The following is a 25,361-nucleotide window of genomic DNA, read 5'->3' on the forward strand; positions in this document are numbered from 1 at the left end:
GAAAGAGTTAATAAGGAGAAGGGTGAATTCTTTAACAAAACAATAAAGGATTGCACACAACAGATTGATTCATTGTTACCGGCATTGAATTCCACCATTCTGGAATACAAGGAATTGTACAGGGAAGCATGGAAACCTCACCATCTAACATAAGACATTGATGAGAAAATAAAGAAAACACAAAAAGAGATTGATGACATTGCTGACAATATGATTGGTTCTTCGGAACTCACATCAATTTTGGATCAAGAGATGGCTATTTATGAAGAGAATATTGAGAAATTGGAAAGAGAGAAAGAAAGGTTGAAGATGAAAACCCGAGAGTTAAAGAACAAACTTGGTCCTAGATTGGATAATTTGTTAACACACCAGAATGAGCTATCTAAGGCAACTATTCAAGGGGAAAGATCACTAGAGCAACAAATGCATTATCTCACCAGGATGATCCGACAGACAGAGACAGTAATTTATGACAGTACTAAGTTTTGCAAGGTCTTAACTTGGTTTTGGCAAACATTTTTCAGATTGTACATAACCAGCTACAGGTTTCTAGGTAAATTTTGAATTTTTGTTACTTTTGACATCCTTTGTCATTGATGTCAAAGGGGGAGTGGTGTAATGAGAAAAATATACAGAAGGAGATCACTTGCTCAGGGGGAGAACTCTTATTTTTGGATTTTTCTCATGAGTGTTGCCATCAATGCCAAAGGGGGAGATTGTTGGCATTATACACTCAAATGAGAATGGTTGATGTTGTCATTGATGGCAACCAACTGGTAACAGGGTTCAAAGGTTCTACCGAAAACAGACTTCACCTACTGACACCAGTAGTAACTACAAGGTTTATTCACACCGGCATCCAGTTACATTAGCAAGAGATTATACCAACAGTCCAAGCCGACTTGGAAATAATATTGTGTATGCAAAATATATTGTAATATAATATTATATTTGTATAGCCGACATGATGTATTGTAAAGACTCATATATGTATGAGATCTTGTAGGTCATTTGAACATATGAAAGGTAATGTAAGGAAGCGGTAGAGTGAAGCAAGGTTTTGGTAGAGGTATTAGACAAAGCTTAAAATGGTACGGAATCCAGCATTGCAGATGCTATTTTGAGCAGTACATTGTTATTGGATTTAACCATCCAATTGTGTAGTCAGTGAGTCTCCATTTTTGTTGTTGAGCAGTGAGCTCTAGGCAGTTGGCCTTCCTACATGTGGAGGCCCCTATTGTACTGAGTAATATTTATTCATATTGGCCAGTGAGTAAATATTGTGGGTCGCAAATCCCACAGAGGTTTTTCTCTTATCAGGTTTCCTCGCCAAAAATATTTGTGTTATGGTGTGCATTGATGCTCATTCTTTTGTTTCTCTTTACTGCATTATTATTTTCTTACCGGTATATTAATTTGGGTTGTAAAGTTTCAAATCAGTTTAAATCTTTCAACCATTGGTTAGAAACTGATTCACCCCCCCCCCCCCCCCTCTCAGTGTCTTTGGACTAACCAAGTATCTAACAACATCATCCTTGAGAAATCATTAGTGAAGATCATAAAATATTTGTCACCTTGAATACTTTTTGTCCTTATTGGTCCACTACGATTTGTATGAACCAAATCTAACAAATGTTCCGCTGAAAAATATTTGCTCTTGAAAGTTGAGGATGTCATCTTTCCCAACTGACATTCTTTACATATAGCATTAACCGGTTTTTCCAACTAAGGCAAACCTCTCACTATCTTGGACTTACTCACTTTAACAATGTTATCAAAGTTTATATGACAAAATATCCTATGCCAAATCCAACTATCATCTATCTTTGCAATTAAACAATTGTTGACTCTAGGATTAAGGTGAAACAAGTTACCTTTAGTTTGCTTCCCTGTTGCAATCAGTTCACCTTTGCTGCCATAGATTTTGCACATACCATTATTAAACTCCAATGGGTATCCTCTATCATTGAGTTGTGTCACACTCAAAAGATTGTGCTTTAAACCTTCAACTCAATAGACATCATTTGCACTGCTCTTTCCATTAAGAGAAATAGCTCCCTTACCTTTAACCATGTAGGGTGAGTCATTACCAAATCTTACAACTCCACCATCAAATTCCTTCAAAGAAATAAATTTGCTCCGATCACCGGTCATGTGATGTGAACAACCACTATCAATGATCCAATCATCAAAGTTATCCATCCTGGATACTAATGCCTTCTGGTCTGATATATCTTCCTTAATGGATACAAACAAAATATTTCATTAGCATCACCATTAGATTCTTCATCAATGATACCACCATCAACAACAATAAGACAATCTCTTTTTCCTTTACCCTTATACTTCTTGAATTTCTCTCATTTGTGCTCATTATCACCATTAGGACAGTTAGCAGCTATGTGGCTGATCTTATTGCATGCAAAACATTTCAAAGGTAATTTACCTCTATATTTACTTTTACCTCTACGCAATCGCTTGGCCAACAATGCTTCAAGATCAACTAAATTGTCTTCATCGTCAACTTCTATGTTGGATCTAGATTCACAACTGTGACTGGCATCTCTAATTTTCCTCACAGATGGGTTAGAAATAGAAGCTCTAAATGCAGACTCAGATTTTTGTATATTACCATCATAACCATTTAATTCAAAAGCAATAAGCTTGCCAATGATGGAGCCAAGAGTTACCTTAGTTTTGTTAATGGACTTTAGCTCCTAAATAGCTGCAACTTGGATAGCGTAGACCGGTAGCAGGGTTCTTAGTACCTTACTAATCACTATGGCATTTTCCACTTTACCTCCTACACTCTTAATTTCACTGACTATCTCCTTTATCCTTTGACCATACTGCTGGATATTCTTACCTTAACCCTTCTGCATGTCATCAAACTTTCTTCTTAGACTCTCTTCTTTAGCAATCTTAACATGTTCATCTCGGCTATAAATCTCTTCAAGTTTTTTCCATACCTCATATGCAATCTCTAAACCATGAACATCTACATACTTTGAATCAAATAAAGAACTGATAATGACCTCTAATGCTTGATGATTTTCTTGTTGCTCTTTCTTCTGATCAGCGGTCAACATCCCAGTAGGTGCAACATATTTAGTATCGACATGTTCCCAATACTGGCTTCCCAAACTCTTGATATAAATTTTTATTCTATCACTCCATATCCTATAGTTCTCTCTATTAAACTTCGGACCTTCCTTCTTCATTATGATTTGCAAGATCTTTACCTCAAGTTGTTAGGCTTAGACCTTAGAGGACCTGATAAACTCTGATACCAATTGATGGTATGATTAAAGAATATGTATCCAGTCAACTACTGAGGGGGGGGTGAATCGGTAGATAGAAAAACTGATACAAACTTCACCAATCTCAAAAATCAATCTCTCAAAGTAAACTTAGAACTATCAATTTAATACCACTATCAAGATAAAAACTCATAAGATAAACCAGTTGATTGTTACAACAAATTAACAGTAAACAACTTCAAACTCATAAACATCCAAATGTTTTTTCATATGTCAACAGACTTCATTTCCCAATGCTTTCGGTTACCATAACTTGTCATAGTTAAGTAGTTAAGTAAATCAACCATAAGAACATAACCACAAAAACATTCACCACTTGACACAAATATTTTTGATGTGGAAACCCAAATGGGAAAAACCACAGTGAGATGAGACTCACAAGATACCTATCTGAACTCTTCTAAAGTTTGCCCTGTTAGGAGCCTAGCCTGTTATAGATTTACAAAAGTCATGTTAAGAATTGATCCTGTTAGGAACCACCCAGTTAAGGGATTGACTATTGTAGACACCTAAAATTGTCCTGTCTAATTAAATAAATATTATATTATTTAATTATTTTATCCTAAGTCTTCTATTAATTAAATAAATTGTTATTTATTTAATTAATTCCTTAATCCTCTTCTAAGCCTTTCCTAATTTAAATAAATACCTTTATTTATTTAAATTATCCCTTTTCCTAAATTAAATAAATACTCTTATTTATTTAATTGATCCTACTTCTTCTATTAATTAAATAAATCTTTATTTATTTAATTAATTCATTAGCCTTTTCTACCCATGACACATGTCATTCATCTCTTAATTCCTACACTACCTGCCCTCTCATTATTTTCTTATTTCCTCTACCTACCCTCTAATCCTAGCCAACCATTTATCTTTTACACCTCTCAATCTTATCCCTCCATTTCTTACAGTGTCTTCTATATAAGAGGATGTTCCTTTCATTATCAACCCTCAACTACACATTCTAATCTCCTAAGCATTCTAATCTCCTAGACTAGCATTCAAACTTTCATATGCAATCAAACCTACTTGCAACCACATTTTTGTTCTTTGTTGAGCTCTTGTGCACACATAAAACCTGAGAGCAAATATATCAAGCAAGATCAATGGAGATAGGAAGAATGGAGATCCAAACCCTATTGGACATGTGATGGTATAATCTTTGTGATTTCGTTGATTTATATTGTCTTAGGTAATCTTCATATTTTATGGTGGATCTTTACTGTTGTTAGGCTAGGGTTTTGTGGTTGAATCTATTTAGTCTTTGAATGTTTTTGTTTCCATTTTTACCATAAACAACTACAATGCCTTGTTAGAAGCAATACCCTGTAAGGAGTAACCTCAGGAGAGGATTTGAAAATCCAAGCTAATGGATCACTTTGTTAGAGGATTTGAATAGTACCAATCTTGTTAGAGCTTAACCAGTTAGGGGATTTCAATTCTGCTGTAATTGTTAGAAAACAATAGGAGTTTTCTGATCTGTCTGAATAGCACTACACTTTCTTGATCAGATCCATTTCATGCTCCTATCTACCTTTACTCAAACTATAAATACATCATCCAGTTCAACAACCACACACTCAACTGATCTTTTCCAACTCTTTGCCAACTCATTAAACTATACAACTTCATCAACCTTATAAACAAATCAATTAGGTCAGTAACACAATAAAAACTTAATTCTCATAGAGATTACAAACAAGTCAGTTCAAGTATGACCATTAGATTACATAGAAATATTTGCACATCAATCAAGAAAACCTTGATCACTCCTTGATCACCGCTTCATCAAACTTAGTAACTCATCACGCGCTTTGCATTATATGCAATACATTTTCTCATTCCTTAAACAAAAACCATTACAACAGTTTGCCAAAATCACTTGAAATTGTCTTCATACAATAATCATACGTGTCATAATCATTGCCGCTCATCATTAGATCATAAACCAATACAACCAATTCACTAAACTTAATTGGTTAGGGTTTATCAAAAACAATAGGTAGGGTTTACTGGTTACCGGTTCAACTCTCCAATATATAGCAATACCGGTTCACTCCACAAATTCTTCCTATCGGTTACAAAACAATATTACAACAATATCATTACCGGTTAATTGACATCAATGACAACATAACATATCATTAATGCAATCTTCATGCAAATGCCAAATATATATATATATATATATATATATATATATATATATATATATATATTTGTGTGTGTGTGTATGTATGTATTTATGTATGTATATATATGTATGTGTATATATATATGTATGTATGTATGTATGTATGTATGTATATGTATACGTATATGTTGCTCAAGCATAAATCTGTTGTTTAGTTGTGTATTTTATCCGATGATCAAATTAGTAATTTTTATTTGTGTGACTAATTATTTAGTTTTGTTTTCTTACATGATGACCAAATTAGTCATTTATAGTTGTGTTGCAAAAAATGACTAGAATTTGGTCATTTTTACTTGTCATGACTAAAAGTTCTAGTCACCTAGTCATTTATTTCCCATATTTCTACTAGTGTATCATGCTAACTAATTTAGGAAATTAAACTTTGAAAATAATATTAAGAGTAAATGTTTACCTCACATGTCTCTCCTCCAAGAGTAGTGTTCATTCAAAGAAAACTAAGTCAAGAGCTGCCAAAAACTTCTCCTTCAATTAGCCAGAAGGAAACATCAATCGATCAAGAGCTACTTGGAGTTCATTCACTAACTGGTCAGGAGTCACTTGATTTTACTTTCCTCTGGAGTCATCAAGAGCTTTCTGGAGCCATTCCTTTCTCTATCAATATGAAGCTTATTCATTTGAAACCATTAAAAGTTGTCTGGATTAATGAGTGAATAGAATTTGATTAGAGTAAAAATTTTATTACTAGTTTTCAATTCACTCCTTAAGGTTTGAACAATCATTTTTGGTTTGCCCACCCCTAGGGTTGACTATCATTTCTAGTTTTCAATCAGTCCTGATTTTTTTTTTCTTTTTGTTTGTTTTTAGAAGATAAACCACCATTTCTAGTTTTTAATTTATCTTTTTTATTCATGCTTTTGACAAATTTTAGGGAGAATTGCATCCAATCATGGAAGTGATTTCCTCCATCGTAAAATTTTTAACCCTTGATTAACACTTTGCTATTAATTCTTCTTTCGATGTTGGCTTATGATAAAGCTTGAGGCAGTAACCATTTACCAGCATTGTTCTTCTTTCTCCATCTATTGGTATATTTGATAGCACCATTGTCAAATACTAGCTCAATCTCATATGGGCCCAACAATCTAGTGTATAGTTTCCCTTTGAATTCTTGAAATGTGGAATCAAATATTAGGACCCAATATCCTACTTTGAATTGTCTGCTCACAATGTTCTTGTCATGCCATGCTTTCCTTTGTTGTTGAATGATCTTTGTATGGTGTAGTGCTTCCATCCTCATTATGTATCTATTTTATTCAATTGCAAAATTTTGGATTTCTCAAATTCAAAGAGTTCTATTCCCACATCCATAGTTGTTCTTAAAGTCTTAAGTTCAAACTCAATAAGCATGACAAGTGTCCTACCATATACCAACTCATATGAAGAGAATCTAGTAGTAGTCTTCCAAGTTATGTTATAAGCCCAGACTACTTCTAATAATCAGTCAAAATATTCTATTCTTCTTGATGAAACAATCTTTGTGATAATAGTTTCTAACTCTTTGTTAGTAACTTCATCTTGACCATTAGGATGCAAAGAGATCAAACAAGACAAAAAACAAATGCAAACAACCAACTTTATACCTTGTCTTTCACCTCTTCCTTGGATTGAGCTTGATGAAGTGGAATATGTGCCCTTGTGATGCTCCACTTTATGTGCTCCTTGCTTGATGTGGATGTGGATTGCTCTCATTTTCTCAACAAGATTGGGATATGGATTTGAGTTTAAGATTATGATGGATTGGATAGATTTAGATTGAAGGATTGTAGGATTACGAGGACATGATAAGGATAAGATAGAAGAGAATAGAAGAGAGAATTGGAAGTATGAGAATGCTATAGAAGAAGTGGATCCCTTTGTGAGGAAATTATCCTCCAATTTATAGATTGGAGGAGGCCAATTAAGGGCCAAGATTGATTTGATTATGGAGGGTTGATATTGATTTGAAATGGAAGGCATGGATCAAGGATGCCTTGGGAGAATAAATAGGAATATTCCTTGGGGAAAGGGGAGAGGAATTAAAAATTCCAAAATAAAGGATACATGGAGGGATTCAAAGAAATTTGAATTTCTTTGAGAAGCTCAATGTTGATGTGACATGAGTGGGGAATATAAAATTGTGAAATAATGATAAGTGGGATTAAGAGATATTCGAGAAGAATTAATTAGGCTAAGTGGGATTAGGAAAAGTGATTTGTAGGAATCACATGACTAGGTTAATTAATTAAAATTAATTAACTAAGTGGGTTTAGAGGAAATAATTATTGGAGGGACTTTAGAAGAATAAGGGAATAATTAATTTATTTGATAAATTAATTATTGGACAATAGTGATAGAATTAATTAAATTAGATTCAATTAACACTGAGAAGAATAAGGATAACACAATTAAATCAATTAATTATGTTGACAAGCTCAAATTAATTAAATATTAATTTAACTAATTTTAGGTGTCTACATTTTGCCCCTTTTTGATATAGTGTCATGAAGTGATGTTATATCAAAGAAGAATAAAACATAGTGGATGAAAAGGATAAGGACTAGTAGAATGATGCCCCAATCATAAGATGAGGAAGAATTACAAGGAGGAAGGATGATGAGGAAGTAGTTGTATGAGAATGAAGAGTGGAAAAAGACGGAAGAAGGAGAAGGGAGGTTAGGATGCAAAGAGATCAAACATGACAAAACACAAATGCAAACAACCAACTTTATACCTTGTCTTTCACCTCTCCCTCGGATTGAACTTGATGAAGTGCAAGATGCACCCTTGTGATGCTCCACTTGATGTTCTCCTTTCTTGATGTGGATGTGGATTTCTCTCCTTTGCTAAACAAGATTGGGATATGGATTTGAGTTTGGGATTATGATGGATTGGATTGATGGATTGATGGATTGAAAGATTGAAGGATTATGAGGACATGATAAGGATATGATAGAAGAGAATAGAAGAGAGATTTGGTAGCATGAGAATGCTATAGAGGAAGTGGATCCCTTTATGAGGAAATGATCCTCCAATTTATAGATTGGAGGAGGCCAATGAAGGGCCAAGGTTGATTTGGTTATGGAGGGTTGAGATTTATTTGAAATGGAAGGCAAGGATCAAGGACGCATTGGGAGAATAAATAGGAATATAAAATTCCTTGGGGGTAAAGGGGAGAGGAAACAAATTCCAAAATAAAGGATGCATGGACAAATTCAAATAACTTTTAATTTCTTTGAGAGGCTCAATGTTTTTGATTAAAAAAGTAATGAGAACTAGGGCACTAACCCTTTACATAGCAGAACTATTAACAAGACCAAAATGCAAAAATAGCACTATAACAGCATTAACAACAACTAACAACAAAAAGAGACCAAGTCTTAGAAATCAAAAACAATGGCAGAAAACACAAAAATAAACTACAGGGGTGCCTTTCACACCCCAGTGGCATCAATGACATTGTTCTATTCATTGGAAAGGAACTTGTACAAGTCCCTAGCCTCCCGCTTATCCTCCTTTTTGTTTGCAATACATTCCCTCAGTAGAGAGAGGGTGAGCGTCGAGCTGTGTAAAACCTGCATATGAAATTTGTTAAGGATTGTAATTTGGGCATCCCAGGCCTCCATCTTGCTCTTGAGCTGATTGACTTCATGCATGATAGCTTGCAATTCAAGCACAAGGCCTAAGTTCTCAATCCTCTACATGATTTCCAACACGTCTATGCCCAACTTTGCCTTTTGCTCCATACTAGGGACACCCTGGGGGTTCATATTAGCCATGTCATCCATAGTCTTATCCATTTCCTTGGCTACATCTTCAGCATGGGGACAATCAATATCATTACCCAGGCCCATCAGGGGGAGAGAGTTCATCACCTATTCCGCCATCTTTAAATCTGGGTCCAAGTTACCAGAGTCTAAGGATTTGTTATCATAATTTTCCTCACCCATGACACCCTCAGTGCCCATTTTCATAGGGGTCATATCCTTAACATCAATAGATCCTGGGTTTGCATCTCAGAATTGCCCATGTCAGCGACACCACCAGTGATCAGAACCATGGGGTCTCTAGTCATATCCACATCCACAACATCCCCATCAGGGGCCCGCATAGTGATATTAGGGTCCTCTCCCTCCTTTTCCTAATGTGGTCCTCCTCCGAGTCAATATTTTCGATCACATGAGTCTTCTTTTTGTGCAAGCTTTTGGAAGACAATCTAGAGAATCTTCTTTTAACCTCAGAATCAGGGGAAGGATTGACATTCTCAACATCCTTAGAGGATGAATTGTCATCAAAGATAATACATTTGCATTTAACAAGGGTTTTGCCTTTTCCCTTGGACAAGGAGTGGGAAGTGCTGGGAGAGGCAGACAGAGTCAAACTAGGGGAGACCGTAGATAAGGAAACAATAGAGGCATAAGAAGGCATAGACATGTAGAAGTTGGTCGTAGAAAATTCTTCATGAGGATACTGGAAAAATCTAGGGAAGGCCATAGACAGGGCAGATCAGGAGTAGGCATGGAGGGCTGAGAGAGCGAGAGGTTCCAGGGGGGAAAAGGGCCTCCTAGAATTTATACAGCCTATAAATGAGGCCCTGGTGAAGGAGGTAGGGTGGCTTATCCCCATGCTTGGGATCCATGGTATCTTTAATAGATCTTTCAATGGAATACAGTAAATAAAAGGGCAAATAGAGAAAATCATTATTGCGGAAATGATTCAGAAGGGAAAAATAATAGTAGTAAAATACCTTGTGCCTACCCTCAAGAGTGAAGTACTTCATGATCATAAGGTTGATCATGTTTCATAGGTGTTTGAGCTCCTCCTGAGAAAACCCACCCTGGAGTTTGATAGGTTCCTCGCAATTGTGGAAGACACATTTCAAACCTTCGTTGTTGGCAACATGGCTGGTGTGCTTCTAGTGATAGTCGTCGAGGGTCAGTTGTGTAGCCTAGGCAATAGTCTCCTCAAAGACATCAAAAGATATGCCACCCACCGAAACATGCCTCCCAGACTAGGAGGAGGCAAAAGTAGCCGAGAGTTGCTCATCGTGGTCCTACTGTAATGCCCATACCCTAGTTGGACTTTTAAAACCCATTTAACCTTGATTGACTTCCTATGTGGCATTCTTGAATGGTAGATTAACCGATATGCAATGTGTAGTTTAGATAATATAAATAAATTGTGCATACTTATTATTGTGCTTTTGCATCGATTCTCATGTAAATGTAATTGTTTCCTAACCCTTGAGATAAATCTTGAGCTAACGCCTTCATTGAATATGTATATGTATATGCATGCTTGTATGAATTCATGGGTGCAGGAGATTGCAGGTACAACACCGCTTAGGGCAAGGTTCATCTCCTTTGAAATTTGCAAGGTTGAGTATGCTCCTTCATCTTTTGAATTCGAATTTAGTGGTCATATAACTCTCGTCTTGCCTTAGCCATGGTTAGGTGAGCATCGTGTGTGGATTCGTGGGGCTTGCTTTTCATTGGGATGCATGTCGAGAGATTTGGAGGACTTCCTCGATTTGCGTGCCTTGCGCAAGGTAAGTGAAGTTTGTTATCCTAAGTATTAAATTCAAGATTAATGAGTAGGCGTACACAATAGTGATATAGGAATTTAAATAGGTAGCTTCTTTTATATGATTAATCATTAATTTAAGAGATTGCTTTAAATTGTTATTGTAGCAAGCTTAAGGTATTTAACTTGGGTTAGCGTGCTCATTTACGCATTTGTAACATTTACGCATTTGAAGTTGAGAAATTAGAATAAATAAAACTCTTGCATTAGATTAGTCATTTATTTAAAAAAATGTCACTTTATTATGTTATAGCGAGTTAATTTAATAGCTAATTTTAAAATAATGAATTTAATGAGTTATGCGTTCTGGAAGGGAAAAATTTAAAGTCATTGGGAGATAGAAATAAATTACTCATTTTTCGCATTTTGGAAGAAAAAGGGTAAATTATTATTATTTAAAAGAAATTATTTCCTTGTTACTCGTATAGTTGATATAGTATAAAAGGATTGATTTTTAGAAAACTAAATTAACCAAAACGCCTTACCCGGTCAATAGTTCGAAATAAGAAGTAGGCCTAAAATTTATATTGAGAAATTAAAATTTAAAAACGCAATAAGAAATAGAAGCATTTTAATTTTGATAAGGAAAGCGAATAAGATGTATTAAATAATGTAAATGAATGACTTCCATTTTCATTTTCATTCATTTTATTTTAAAAATAAATGCCTAATTTCGAAATTGAAAATTAGGGCAAAATTAGGGTTTCTCTTTTTAACCTAGTTTTGTAAGCATTTTGGGGGTTCTTTTGCTTGGGAGTTTTTTTTGAAAAAAAAATGGGGGATTTGCATTGGAGCAACAGATTGGGGAAGCTCTTCATCAAGATTCATGCCCGGAATTGCATTATGAGGTATGATTCGAATCTACTCCTTTATTTGTTTGTTGAATACAAAAAAAAATATAGTATCTCCCATGAATGTTTTGAGGCTTAGTTTCAGTTTTCTCCCAATCTTGGTTGTTCTTGAACCAAACCCTCGTTCTTGATGGATTTTGTGATTTTAAACTTGTTAGGAAAACTTTCTCCATAATGGAGATTTTGGTATAAATCTGGAAATGTTTTTGAGGTGTTGTAATTCCTCATATCTTTTGTGTGTTAAAACCTGTTTGTGTTTGAAAAAAAAATGTTTATCATCAAATATCATGATACCCAAAACACAGTTCGTTTAAAACGAACTTATTATTTTGAGCCTGTGCGTTTTTAATCTTTTATTATCATATTATGGCGGGCGTTTTGGTTTTCATTGTTTCGAACCTGTATGTTTTAAAAAAAAAAAAAAAGGATAAATGTTATCGAACTGGGCGGAGGTTTTATGTAAGAAGAAGCCTTTGTTTGGGGTTGGAGAGCGGGGAGCGGAGCTCCACCCACTCCTCCTCCCCTCCCCCGCTCGCTCCCCTCTCCCCCGCTCGCTTCCCCATCGTTCTCCCCCGCTCGCTTGTGTAGATAGCGGTGGCCGCGGCACTGCGGTGGCCGCAGGGTGCCGCGGACCTGCGGGCACTGCAGTGGCGCCGCCGCAGGGGAAACTCCCTCAGCTAGGGTTAGGGCACGGCCCGCCCTCGCCCTTTTTTTTAAAAAATGTTTTTTTTTAATTAAAAGTTAGTTTTTAAGATGTGTTTTTTGTTATGTATTTCTTTTAGTATCAAAAAAAAAAAGAAGCATATAATATTTAATATTATTTTTAATGTAAGTTATTTTAATGTTAAGCAATATTGTATTTTAAGAAAAAAAAGAGTTGAGATTTTATTTTAGTGAATAATGTCTAAAAAAAAAAAAAAAGGATATAGGCGTGTAATATATAAAAAAAATAAAAATAAAAAAAAAATAGGGAAGAATTCAGATTAATAAATGAATTTAAAGTTTGTATAAGGGATTTTAAAATCCAGTCTCCTTGATATTATCTAATTTTAAATTCAGATCTTATCCTATTTAATTTCAAATTAGTAAATAACATATTGGATTTTTAGAGAATCAACATATAGAAAATCCATACTCCAATACAAGTTTTTAATTTCATAATGATTACATCATACTCGAGTTAGTACTTATTATTAACATGGACGAAATAGTTATGGTGGACCAATACGAAATTTTAAATAAAAGTCAAATTATCAAATCCGTAAACTTGATCGACATTAATGGTTAGACAGATATGGTAAACGAACATCTCTACCGGATAATTGCCTATGTAGGTTTAAATTTCTATAATAGAATTTGGTTATGAAATGGCAAGACTTGTTGTGATGGTGGTTGGTTATAAGTCGGTCAAGCCTCTAGTTAGGCTACCGTCAAACAAGAGAATCTAGGTTTGTTTGTTTTCTTTTGTTATGATTCAATTTGACCCGCTTTTAAAAGGGATCACTATGTAATAATCTAACGAGGTAGATGTTGAATAGTGTATGTGTTCACCTAAAAGGCAAGATTGTAAAGACATGTAAATATGTAACCTTAACTATATTTAATGCCAGAGGGGTCTTGCAGTTGAGCAGACCCGGAGATGTAGCCCTTTAGGGGTGAACTCCGAGATCATATCTGTGTTATGTGATGTTTTTAGCGTACTTTGTTTTATGTTTTAAATTATCATGAATGGTTGTATTCTTGCATAAGTGTATGGTGGAAATTTAATGGATTCAATTTTAAGCGCATAACATTATTCATCTAGATAGACGTAGTTATTTAAGTTCATAAAACATTGTGAATTTTGATTATGGCAAAGTATTTAAAATATTGTAATTAAAGTTGTGGAAAAAGTAATTTGATAATGTTAATTTAAATTGTAATAGTGGAAGAAATCTTGCTAGAATTACTTCATTGGATTAATTTGTTAATAAGCATGTCAATGGAATGAATGTAAAAGGGAAACCAAGTTAAAATTTATGTCACAATTTCTAGATTGAATTCTAAAGGATGCACATCATATAAATATCTACCTTATTTACCTTAGTAAATAAATCACGCCATGTCAATTATGTTTCATTACATTGAATGAATTTGTTAAGTTATTTCACGTTTTAATCTTAACAATAATCCTCACCAAATTAATTTGATAATCGTGTGGACTCAATTAGGTATTCATGTTGTATATTGAATGAATATACTTAGTAATTTATGTTGTAATTATAATCAATAACCCGCACCAGATTATTTCTATAACTGGGTGAACTCAACTAGAAAACCCATAAGTTAATCCTTATAAAAGGAATCCCTCATGATTGCTAAAATTGAACTAGAATGGGAAATAATTGATTAGTTGTTTATACATTAAATCTTAGTAAAAGTATCTCTCTCCTATTAATTTCATTTAACAAAAAAAAAGAGATATGCAATAAGATAATTGTATTTTAAATCCTAATAGAAGAATGTCATTATGATCTTATTACTCTAATCTTGAGATGACAAATGTCATCTAGTTAACGATACTTTAATTTAAAGGATGCTCTCGTGTGTCCTAATGCATATCCTTCTTAATGAAATTAGTCCATTTATTTGCATTATTAAAACTTCGAAGGAATTCCATGGCTACTCACATTATACCTTTCATAAAAGAACTTCAACTCATCAGTTGGCTATGCATGAAATCAAATGAAGGGACCTTACTCTATTAATTGTAGTTAATCCTTATGGAATGAATTCTTCTTATTAACCATACCTTTTAATATTTAAGAGATATATATCAAATGTGAGTGAATATTTTAAAATCAAATGAAGGAATCCTCGTTTTATTAATCGTAGTTTAACCTTAAATGAATGAATCTCATTAGGCATATTTTTAAACATTAAAGGATGAAATCAATTGTGAATGGATACCACAAACCCAAGGAATGAACTTCATTATATTAAACGCATGAACCTTTTTGGAGACCTCTTAATGAAATTATGAATTTAAGTGCATTGAATAAATAACCCCTCAATGGCCTTCTATCCACCCAAGGTAATTGAACGCTTCCTAAAGTTATAAGATGTCAAACCATTGAACACATATATAATCAAGAGCTATGCAGTATCTCGTAATTATAATATCCAGTTTAATGGATCTAATGACGCAAGATGAGTTAGGTGTAAGGTTATGTAATCGCGTTGGGAAACTCCTTAGGATCGTTTTAGCCTTCCGCTGTGTTATCTAGTTAGAGAAAACTTTGAGATAACTTCAAACTATTTTAACATTGTAACTTTTCGTTAACGTGCTTATTTATTATATAAAAAAAAAAAAAAAAAATTTACACTCCAATTGAGTGTTTTTAACTTAAACCCTTAGGGGTTTCCTGGTGGGGCATTACACCTGCAGACATTCTAAAAAATTGGCAACCCCTCCTTCAACACAAAAATTCCAGTCCAGGGGGTCATTTTTTAAATCATCCAGATTGTTAGGTTCGTATCTAACTCTATCACCCCCCATATCCTCCACCAACAAAGCTTCTTTAGTCATGAAAAAAATTTCGCAAAGAAATTTGTAGAGACCCTTCGAGAAGAAAGCTAAGAAAAAATAGTGGGAAGTGTGTGAGCCCGACGTCATTAAATGAGACATGAGGTTAGGCGCATAGGAAAAATTGAAATCTCTTTTAGAAATGATTTCTTGGTTACGAGGCATGACGAGCCAACAAATACCGGTGGCAACCAACACGTTACCAATCCAATCATACCTCATCATGATGTTGTAAGCCCAAAGGAATTGCCAACAAAACAACACGTCCATCACCACTAGCCTGACCGAATGAGTCACCACCACATCAGCATAGATTAAAGGGATATTCTCATGATTTCAATTCTGAAACTAACACCTCTAGACGACCCTAGGGGAAGAGAGGAGAGTAAGGAAAACACTTGGCAGTAGCTCAATCATTGGTAAGAATTTTGGATTTCTCTTCTTGAAGAAGGAAGTTAACATGGTTGGGGAGGGAATTATGGCTCCTCCAATATCTCAAGCCTAAAATATTTAGGCCAATGGCCGCTAGGACATCCCCCACTCTATTTCCTTCCTTGTAGACATGCATAATTTAAAATCAAGCCCAGAGATGAGCCTCGGGGTGTCCCTAATGGTTCCCTCAATGGTCCAATTAAGCCTATTCCACCCTTTGAAAACATCATTGATGAGCTTGGAGTCACCCTCAATGTCCATAATCCTGATTCCCATGGTAAGAGTGAGACGAATTCCCCAGGCTAAGGCCATAGCTTCAGCTTGATTAGAGGAATATACATTTAGGTTACTCGCATAAGCAACAAAAAGGGGCCCCAAATGGGTTTTGATAATCCCTCCACCACTAGCCTGACCCCCCCTAGCAACCCCATCAAAATTGAGTTTGAAATGTATAGACGAAGGGGACCAGACTGTGCTTTGCCTTAGGAGTCTCTTAGAGTAGTCAACAACTAAGAATGAGGGGGGGATGTTCCAACATCTAGCAATTTCCCAGTCTCGGGTAGAGGGGGGCTTGGAGGCCAGCCGGGTTCTAGAAACAAAGATATTCTCAAGAATCAACTTAACGAAGCGAGAAAACATAGTTTCCATAGAGGCCTCTTTCTCTCTGAATATCCTGTCATTCTTTTCCTTCTAGTTACTCTAGCTCACATGAGGGAGGATCTTCTTCCATAGTTGTTGGATAAGGGGGTTGGAAGAGGGGCCCCAAAACTCCTAGGACAAACTTAACAAATTGTCATTCATAATTAAATAGATATTGAGCTTGTTGTAGACCATCCCCCAGAGCTCCCAAGTAAGGGCACAATGGAGGAAGAGATGAGCAGGACTTTCCTCATCCTTTTTGCAGAGGATGCATCTATTAGGGAATTGGAATCCCCACTTGACCAAATTGTATTAGGTCAAAATTTTGTTGAGGAGAGCAGTCCACCAAAAGAAATTAATCTTGGGAATGAGTTGGGGATTCTAGACCTCTTTCCAGATAGAGGTGTAATCAGGTTCTCTTAGCAAGTTGTTGTAGGCATTTCTGACAGAGAAGTCTCCAAAAGGGTCCCACTTCCAAATGAATCTATCTTCCCTAGGAAAAAGGGGCAGGAACATACCAGCCAAAAGCTTCTGGAGCTCTCTAGCAGAAGGGAGGAGGAAGGGATGATCAATGCAGTAGTCCTCCAAAGCACTGCAAGTGCAGTTGCTGAAATAATCACTAACCCTTTCTCTGAAGAATATTTTGGTAGCATCCTAGATCCCTCTAAGGGAGGGGGAAGAAGCAAGGGGTTTCTCTCCCAACCAGCAATCCTCCTAGACGAGAATATTTCTTCCATTTCCAATAAGCCACCTCATACCATGGGATAAAGGGTCCCTGCAGCTCAAGATGTTTTAAATTTTGGAACCCTTGGAAGGCCCTCCTCTTTCAGAGTAGAGAAAAAGTCCCCATTACCCAGGTATTTGGCTCTGATGATCCTGCTACAATCTGCATCCTTATTCAAAAGCTTCTAGGCAATTTTGTGATAACTCAATGATGAATAGTGAGTACCAAACCAGTACTGAGAGGGGGGAGTGAATCAGTACAGACACAAAAAAATTTCTTGAACCGGTTTGACTGCAAATAGTGCACTTAAAAGACAAACACAAATACTGGTCTAAACCAAATTACTACTAGTTAAACATAATGAGACTGTAAAAGACATAAACCGGCAACACTTGGCTTTCCATACAACCTACTTCCTCATTTCCACTTTATCCTTATGCATAAATAGATATTCTATCATCAGAAATATAATAACATGCTAGATCAACATGATTCATCACTTGATAGAAAACAACAAAACATCACACGAAAAAGACATCACATATGACACACATATTTTTCACATGGAAACCTAACTGGGAAAAACCACGGTGGGGATGAATACCCACAAGCTGTTTTTTAACTATTTAGAAGTCCGCTTTGTTAGGAGCCTAGTCTGGTTAAAGACTGTTACAACAGGTTCTGTTAGGAACCGATCCTATTAGGGATCACCCGGTTAAGGGATGGCTAGAATACCTGGTTAAGGGTTAAACCCTGTTAAAGGTTACCTTGTTAGAGGATTTTATGAACTCAATGGCTTTGAGTCACCCTGTTAAAGTATTTACAGCAAGCTGGTTAAAGCTACCTTGTTAAAGGATTTTCCAACTATTGAAGTGATTAGAGATTGACAAGTATTACAATGATCTGGTAATAGCACACAATGCCAATGAAAACCCGGTTTCATTCCTTCCTTCTCTGCACACACACTTTGCAGGTATCAATTCTCTTATTTGGTCTGGCAAGAATCATGTATCTCTGCACATAGATACACACCCAACATTTGCCAACAACTTCAACATGAAAAAAAAGATCGACCTTATAGGAAACAGATAGGTTGGTAGCATAAACCCTAAACCCTAAACATTTAAGTTGAGAAAATCAATCAGTTCAATCCTGACCATTGAACACCTTGCATTTGAATACAACAGTCTTGAACAGATCTCAAGACATTCTCCATCATTTATTCTTCATTGTTTCTTGGAGGTGATAACCCATCATGCGTTCTTCATCATTTGCAGGGACCGCACGTTCCTGAGGTAGATAGGATCAATCCCCTTCATGCAAGATCCTTCACACACATGAGGCTGATGTGGCAACATGATCCGATCTCCATTACAATGCTAACTCATCACACAATGCCATCGATTAAATCACACAGGCTCGAAAAACTTTAACCAGAAACCCTGAGGCTGGAACTACCAACCGGTAGTCATACCATATTAAACATTGATAAAGAACATTTCATATACCGGTTCACTTGGACAAACGTACCGCTTCACCTTTTGCACATATACTAGTTCACAACATTATACCGTTTCACTTTGTCAGTTGCTTAACTTCAATAAACTGGTTCACTCTTCAACATATTACTGGTTCACTCTTTAGCATATTACCAGTTCTTTCTTCAGCATATTGACATCAATGACAACATAATATCATCATGTCAACATACTCTGCACATATGCCAATAATCTCTCCCTTTGGCATTGATGGCAATATACAAAGATATCTCTCTTTCTGCATCACATCTTCTCCTTAATACTGCAGATATCTTCTCCACTTCACATCTTCTCCCCCTTTGACAACAATGCCAAAGTGGAGGCACAAGCTTCCCTATTCCACTATGCTGCTCTCCCTGAGGAGTAGCATCCTTCAACACATCAATCCTGAAAAGATATAGCAAAGTAAGATCTGACTGATGTGGAGCACAAACCTTTAGTTTGCCTCTTGAAGGGGTAGCACCCCTAATTCTCCTCTCAGATAGGTAAAGGTAGCCTTCAGTAGAGGCTTGGTGAATATGTCTGCTAACTGCTCCTTACTGGAAACATGTTCCAATACCACCTCTTTGTTCTAAACCTTTTCCCTCAAGAAATGATACTTGAGTTCAAAGTGCTTGGTTCTAGCATGTAAAATTGGATTCTTGGAAATGTTAATTTCACTTGTATTGTCACAAAATATACTTACCGGTTTAGATATAGGAACTTTGAAGCCATTCAATACATGCTTCATCCAAATAGTCTGGGTGCAGTTCATAAAAGCCACAACATACTCTGCTTCTGGTATAGACTGAGAGATACAACTCTTCTTTTTACTCATCCATGAGACTAGTCTACCACCAAGAAAGAATGCACCACCGGTTGTGCTCTTCCAGTCATCCACATTACCAGCCCAATCATGTGTTCTTCATCATTTGCAGGGACCACACATTCCTGAGGTAGATAGGATCAATCCCCTTCATGCAAGATCCTTCACACACACGAGGCTGACGTGGCAACATGATCTAATCTCCATTACAATGCTAACTCATCACACAATGCCATCGGTTAAATCACACAGGCTCGAAACACTTTAACCAGAAACCCTGAGGCTGGAACTACCAACCGGTAGTCATACCATATTAAACCTTGATAGAGAACATTTCATATACCGGTTCATTTGGACAAACGTACCGCTTCACCTTTTGCACATATACCGGTTCACAACATTATACCGGTTCACTTTTTCAGTTGCTTAACTTCAATAAACTGGTTCACTCTTCAACATATTACCAGTTCACTCTTCAGCATATTACCAGTTCTTTCTTCAGCATATTGACATCAATGACAACATAATATCATCATGTCAACATACTCTACACATATGCCAATAATCTCTCCCTTTGGCATTGATGGCAATATACAAAGATATCTCTCTTTTTGCATCACATCTTCTCCTTAATAATACAGATATCTTCTCCACTTCACATCTTCTCCCCCTTTGACAACAATGCCAAAGTGGAGGCACAAGCTTCCCTATTCCACTATGGTGCTCCCCCTAAGGAGTAGCATCCTTCAGCACATCAATCCTGAAAAGATATAGCAAAGTAAGATCTAACTGATGTGGAGCACAAACCTTTAGTTTGACTCTTGAAGGGGTAGCACCCCTAATTCTCCTCTCAGATAGGTAAAGGTAGCCTTTGGTAGAGGCTTGGTGAATATGTCTGCTAATTGCTCCTTACTAGAAGCATGTTCCAATACCACCTCTTTGTTTTGAACCTTTTCCCTCAAGAAATGATACTTGAGTTCAAAATGCTTGGTTCTAGCATGTAAAACTGGATTCTTGGAAATGTTAATTGCACTTGTATTGTCACAAAATATACTTACTGGTTCAGATACAGAAACTTTGAAGCCATTCAATACATGCTTCATCCAAATAGTCTGGGTGCAGTTCATAAAATCCACAACATACTCTGCTTCTGCTATAGACTGAGAGATGCAACTCTACTTTTTACTCATCCATGAGACTAGTCTACCACCGAGAAAGAATACACCACTAGTTGTGCTCTTTCGGTCATCCACATTACCAGCCCAATCAGCATCTGTGAACACTTTCAGGTTGAAATCATCATTGTATGGATACCATAATCCATAGTCAATAGTTTCCTTCAGATATCTAAGAATCCGCTTGACTCCTACCAAGTGGGATTCTCTTGGTCTTTTTTGAAACCGAGCGGTAATACCCACTACATGTGTAATGTCCAGTTTGCTATGCACTACATAATGCAACTTACCAATCATTGCTTTGTATTCCTTCTCATTTACCAATGTTGAGTCATCCACTTTTGATAGTTTACAACTGGTCACCATTGGTGTACCAACTGGTTTGTTGTCTTCCATGCCAAAGGTCTTCAACACCTCTTTGACATACTTGGACTAAGTAATAAAGATTCCATCTTTCATTTGTTGAATCTGCAGTCCAATGAAGAACTTAATCTCCCCTATGAGTGACATCTCAAACTCCTTTTTCATCTCATCTGCAAAGTCATGACTCATCTTGTCATCTCCACCAAAGATTATGTCATCAAAAAATACTTCACAGATTAGAATTTGATCTCCTTCTGATTTCAAGTAGATATTGCTATCTTCACTTGTTCTTTCAAATCCAATCTTCACTAGATGGGAGTGCAAGCATTCATACCATGCTCTAGGTGCCTGCTTCAGTCCATACAAGGCTTTATGTAGCCTACACACCATGTCACTATCTTTTGATAGGGCAAACCCATCTGGTTGCTCTATATACACCTCCTCTTCAAGTATTCCATTTAGAAATGCAGATTTTACATCTATTTGGTATACCTTGAATCCTTTAAAAGTTGCATATGCAAGAAGCATACAAACTCCTTCAAATCTTGCTACTGGAGCAAAGGTTTCTCCATAGTCTTCTCCTTCTTCTTAGGCATATCCTTTGCATACTAGTCTGGATTTGTTCCTTACCACTGTGCCATCCTCATTCAATTTATTTCTAAAGAACCATTTGGTTCCAATGACATTTTTATGTTCTGGTTTGGGTACCAAAGACCATGTACCATTCTTTTCTATCTGATCAAGTTCCTCTTCCACTGCCTTGATCCAGTCTTCATCTTTATGTGCTTTTTTGAATGATTTAGGCTCAAATTCAAAGATCATACATGAGTTTTCTCTGACCTTTCTTCTTGTAATAATTCCTGCATCTTTGTCTCCTATGATCTGCTTTGGATCATGATTGAGTTTTACATACCTAGGTATATTCTTAATAGATTCCTCTTCCTTTTCTTCTTCAACCTCATCTTCATCAGCATCAGCATCCACCGGTGTAGGAGTACAATTACTGGTACTGGGTTGATTTGCAACCGGTTCCTAGAAGGTTACCATTGGCTCATCTCCTACATGCTCACTGTCGGTTTCCTCAGGTTTCTTAGAGTTTTCATCAATCCTAACATTGATGCTTTCAATGATTCTCTGAGTCCTATTATTGAAACATTTGAGAGCTTTACTCTTAGTGGAATATCCTAGGAATATTCCCTCATCACATTTTGCATCGAACTTGCTCTGATGTTCATTTCTCTTGATATAAAATTTGCTACCAAATACTCTAAAGTAGCCTACCACTGGTGTCTTACCGGTCCAGTACTCATAAGGAGTCTTATCCTTTCCTTTCTTGATGAGTACCCAGTTCATTGCGTAGACTGCAGTGCTCACTGCTTCTCTCCAAAAGGTGTGAGCAACCTTTCCTTGGATAAACATAGTTCTAACCACTTCAACCACAGTTCGGTTGTTCCTCTCTACTAAGCCATTCTGTTGTGGAGTCCGAGGGGCAGACAGTTGCCTCTTGATGTCATTCTCTTCACAATATTTGTTGAATTCACTGGAAGTGAATTCCCCTCCTTGATTAGTTCTAAGGCATTTGATTCTTCTACCGCTTTCCTTTTCTACCAGTTCTCTAAAAGCTTTGAACTTTCCAAAGGCTTCAAACTTGTCCTTCAAGAATGTGACCCACATCATTCTTGAGCAATCATCTGTAAGAATCATAAAATACCTATCTCCCTGCATTCTCCTAGTTTTCATAGGACCACACAAATCAATATGCATAAGATCAAGTAAATTGTCTATAGTGAAAGATTTACCTTTGAAGGTTGAGGAAGATGTTTTCCCTAGTTGACACTCTTTGCACAAAAGATTTTCTAATTTGCTCAGCATCGGCAATCCTCTAACTACCTTGATCTTACTGGCCTTCACAATATTGTCAAACTTTGCATGGCAAAGTCTCCTATGCCATATCCAGCTATCTTCAAACTTAGCCATAAGACATGTACTAACATTAGCATTTAGCTGAAATAGGTTACCTTTGGTCTGCATGCCGGTAGCCATCAATTCACCACTCTTTCCTTTGATTTTGCACACTCCATTTTTGAATTCCAAAGTGAGTCCATTATTATTCAGCTGAGCAACACTCAAAAGGTTGTGCCTTAGACCTTCTACCTAATACACATTGTCAGCACTGCTTCTTCCATTCAGAGAGATGGACCCTTTGCCTTTTACCATACATGGTGCATCATTACCAAAATTAACCACACCACCATCATACTCTTCCAGAGAAAGAAACTTACTCTAGTCACTAGTCATATGGTGAGAACAACCACTGTCAATAATCCACTCATTGGAATTATCAAAGCGGGAAACAAGAGCTTTCTTGTTTGACACATCTTCCTTGACTGCTACAAACACAATATCCTCATTTTCTTCATCTTTTGATTCCTCATCAGTGACACCTTCATCAACTGCTACAAAATAGTTTCTTCGGTTTCCTCCTTTGAACTTCTTGAATGTTTCTGGTTTGTCCTTGCTATCACCATTTGGAAAGTTTACAGCAATGTGTCCTATCTGGTTACAAGAAAAGCATTTCAAAGGGAGCTTACCTCTATATTTACCAGTTCCTTTAGGAAGTCTCTTGGCAAGAAGAGCTTCAAATTCCATCAGGATCTCCTCATCATCCATGTCTTTGCTCTGTCTTGCTTCACCACTGGTACTAGATTCTTTGCCTTTTCTAGATGGAGCAACAGATGCTCTAAAGGCTTATTTAGTCTTTTGAACACTATCATCAAAACTATTTAGCTTATAGGCTATCAACTTTGCAATGATGGAGTCTAGGGATACCTTAGTTTTGTCTATTGACCTCAACTCCTGAATAGCAGCAACCCTTATTGCATAGACCGGTAATAAGGATCTCAAAACTTTGCTAACAATAGTGGAATCTTCCATTTTACCACCGGCACTCTTGATATCTCCAACAACAGTTTTTATTCTTATTCCATATTGTTGAATGGTCTCTCCTTCAACCATCCGCATGTCTTCAAACTTTCCTCTAAGGATTTCTTCCTTAGCTTGTTTCCAATGCTCATCACCGGCATAGATGTTCTCAAGAGTATCCCATACTTCTTTGGGATTTTCTTTATCCTAGACATTAATAAACTCAATGTTAGATAAACTACTAATTAGGGCTTCCATGACTTGCCCATTCTCCTGAATGACTCTCTTTGGGTCATTGGTGAGAGTACCGGTAGGGATAACATAAGCATTCTCAACATAGCTCTAAGGTTGAGCACCCATGCTTCTAATGTATATCTTCATTATGTGCTTTTATATTTTAAATTTATCTTTGTTGAGAATTGGACCTTCCCTCTTCATCATTACAATAGGATCTTCCCCTCAAGCAGTTAAGCTTACAACACAGAGGACCTGGAGGATGCTCTAATACCAATTGATAACTCAATGGTGAACAGTGAGTACCAAACCGGTACTAAGAGGGGGGGGTGAATCAATACAGACACAAAAACTTTTCCTAAACGGTTTGACTGCAAACAATGCACTTGACAAACAAACACAAATACCGGTCTAAACTAGATTACTACTAATTAAACATAATGAGACTATAAAAGACATAAACTGGCAACACTTGGCTTTCCATACAACCTACTTCCTCATTTCCACTTTATCCTTATGCATAAATAGATATTCTATCATCAGAAATATAATAACATGCTAGATCAACATGATTCACCACTTGACAGAAAACAACAAAGCATCACATATGACACATATTTTTCACGTGAAAACCCAACTAGGAAAAACCACGGTGGGGATGAATACCCACAAGCTATTTTTGAACTCTTTAGAAGTCCCCTCTATTAGGAGCCTAGTCTGGTTAAAGACTGTTACAACATGTTCTGTTAGGAACCGATCCTGTTAGGGATCACCCGGTTAAGGGATGGACAGAATACTCGGTTAAGGGTTAAACCCTGTTAAAGGTTACCTTGTTAGAGGATTTTATGAACTCAATGGCTTTGAGTCACCCTGTTAAAGGATTTACAGCAAGCTGGTTAAAGCTACCCTGTTAAGGGATTTTCCAACTGTTGAAGTGATTAGAGATCAATAGGTATTACAATGATCTGGTAATATCACTCAATGCTAATGCAGACCCGATTTTGTTCCTTCCTTTT

The sequence above is a fragment of the Cryptomeria japonica genome, chromosome 3, assembly GCF_030272615.1.
Source record: "Cryptomeria japonica chromosome 3, Sugi_1.0, whole genome shotgun sequence".
NCBI classification, from domain to species: domain Eukaryota; kingdom Viridiplantae; phylum Streptophyta; class Pinopsida; order Cupressales; family Cupressaceae; genus Cryptomeria; species Cryptomeria japonica.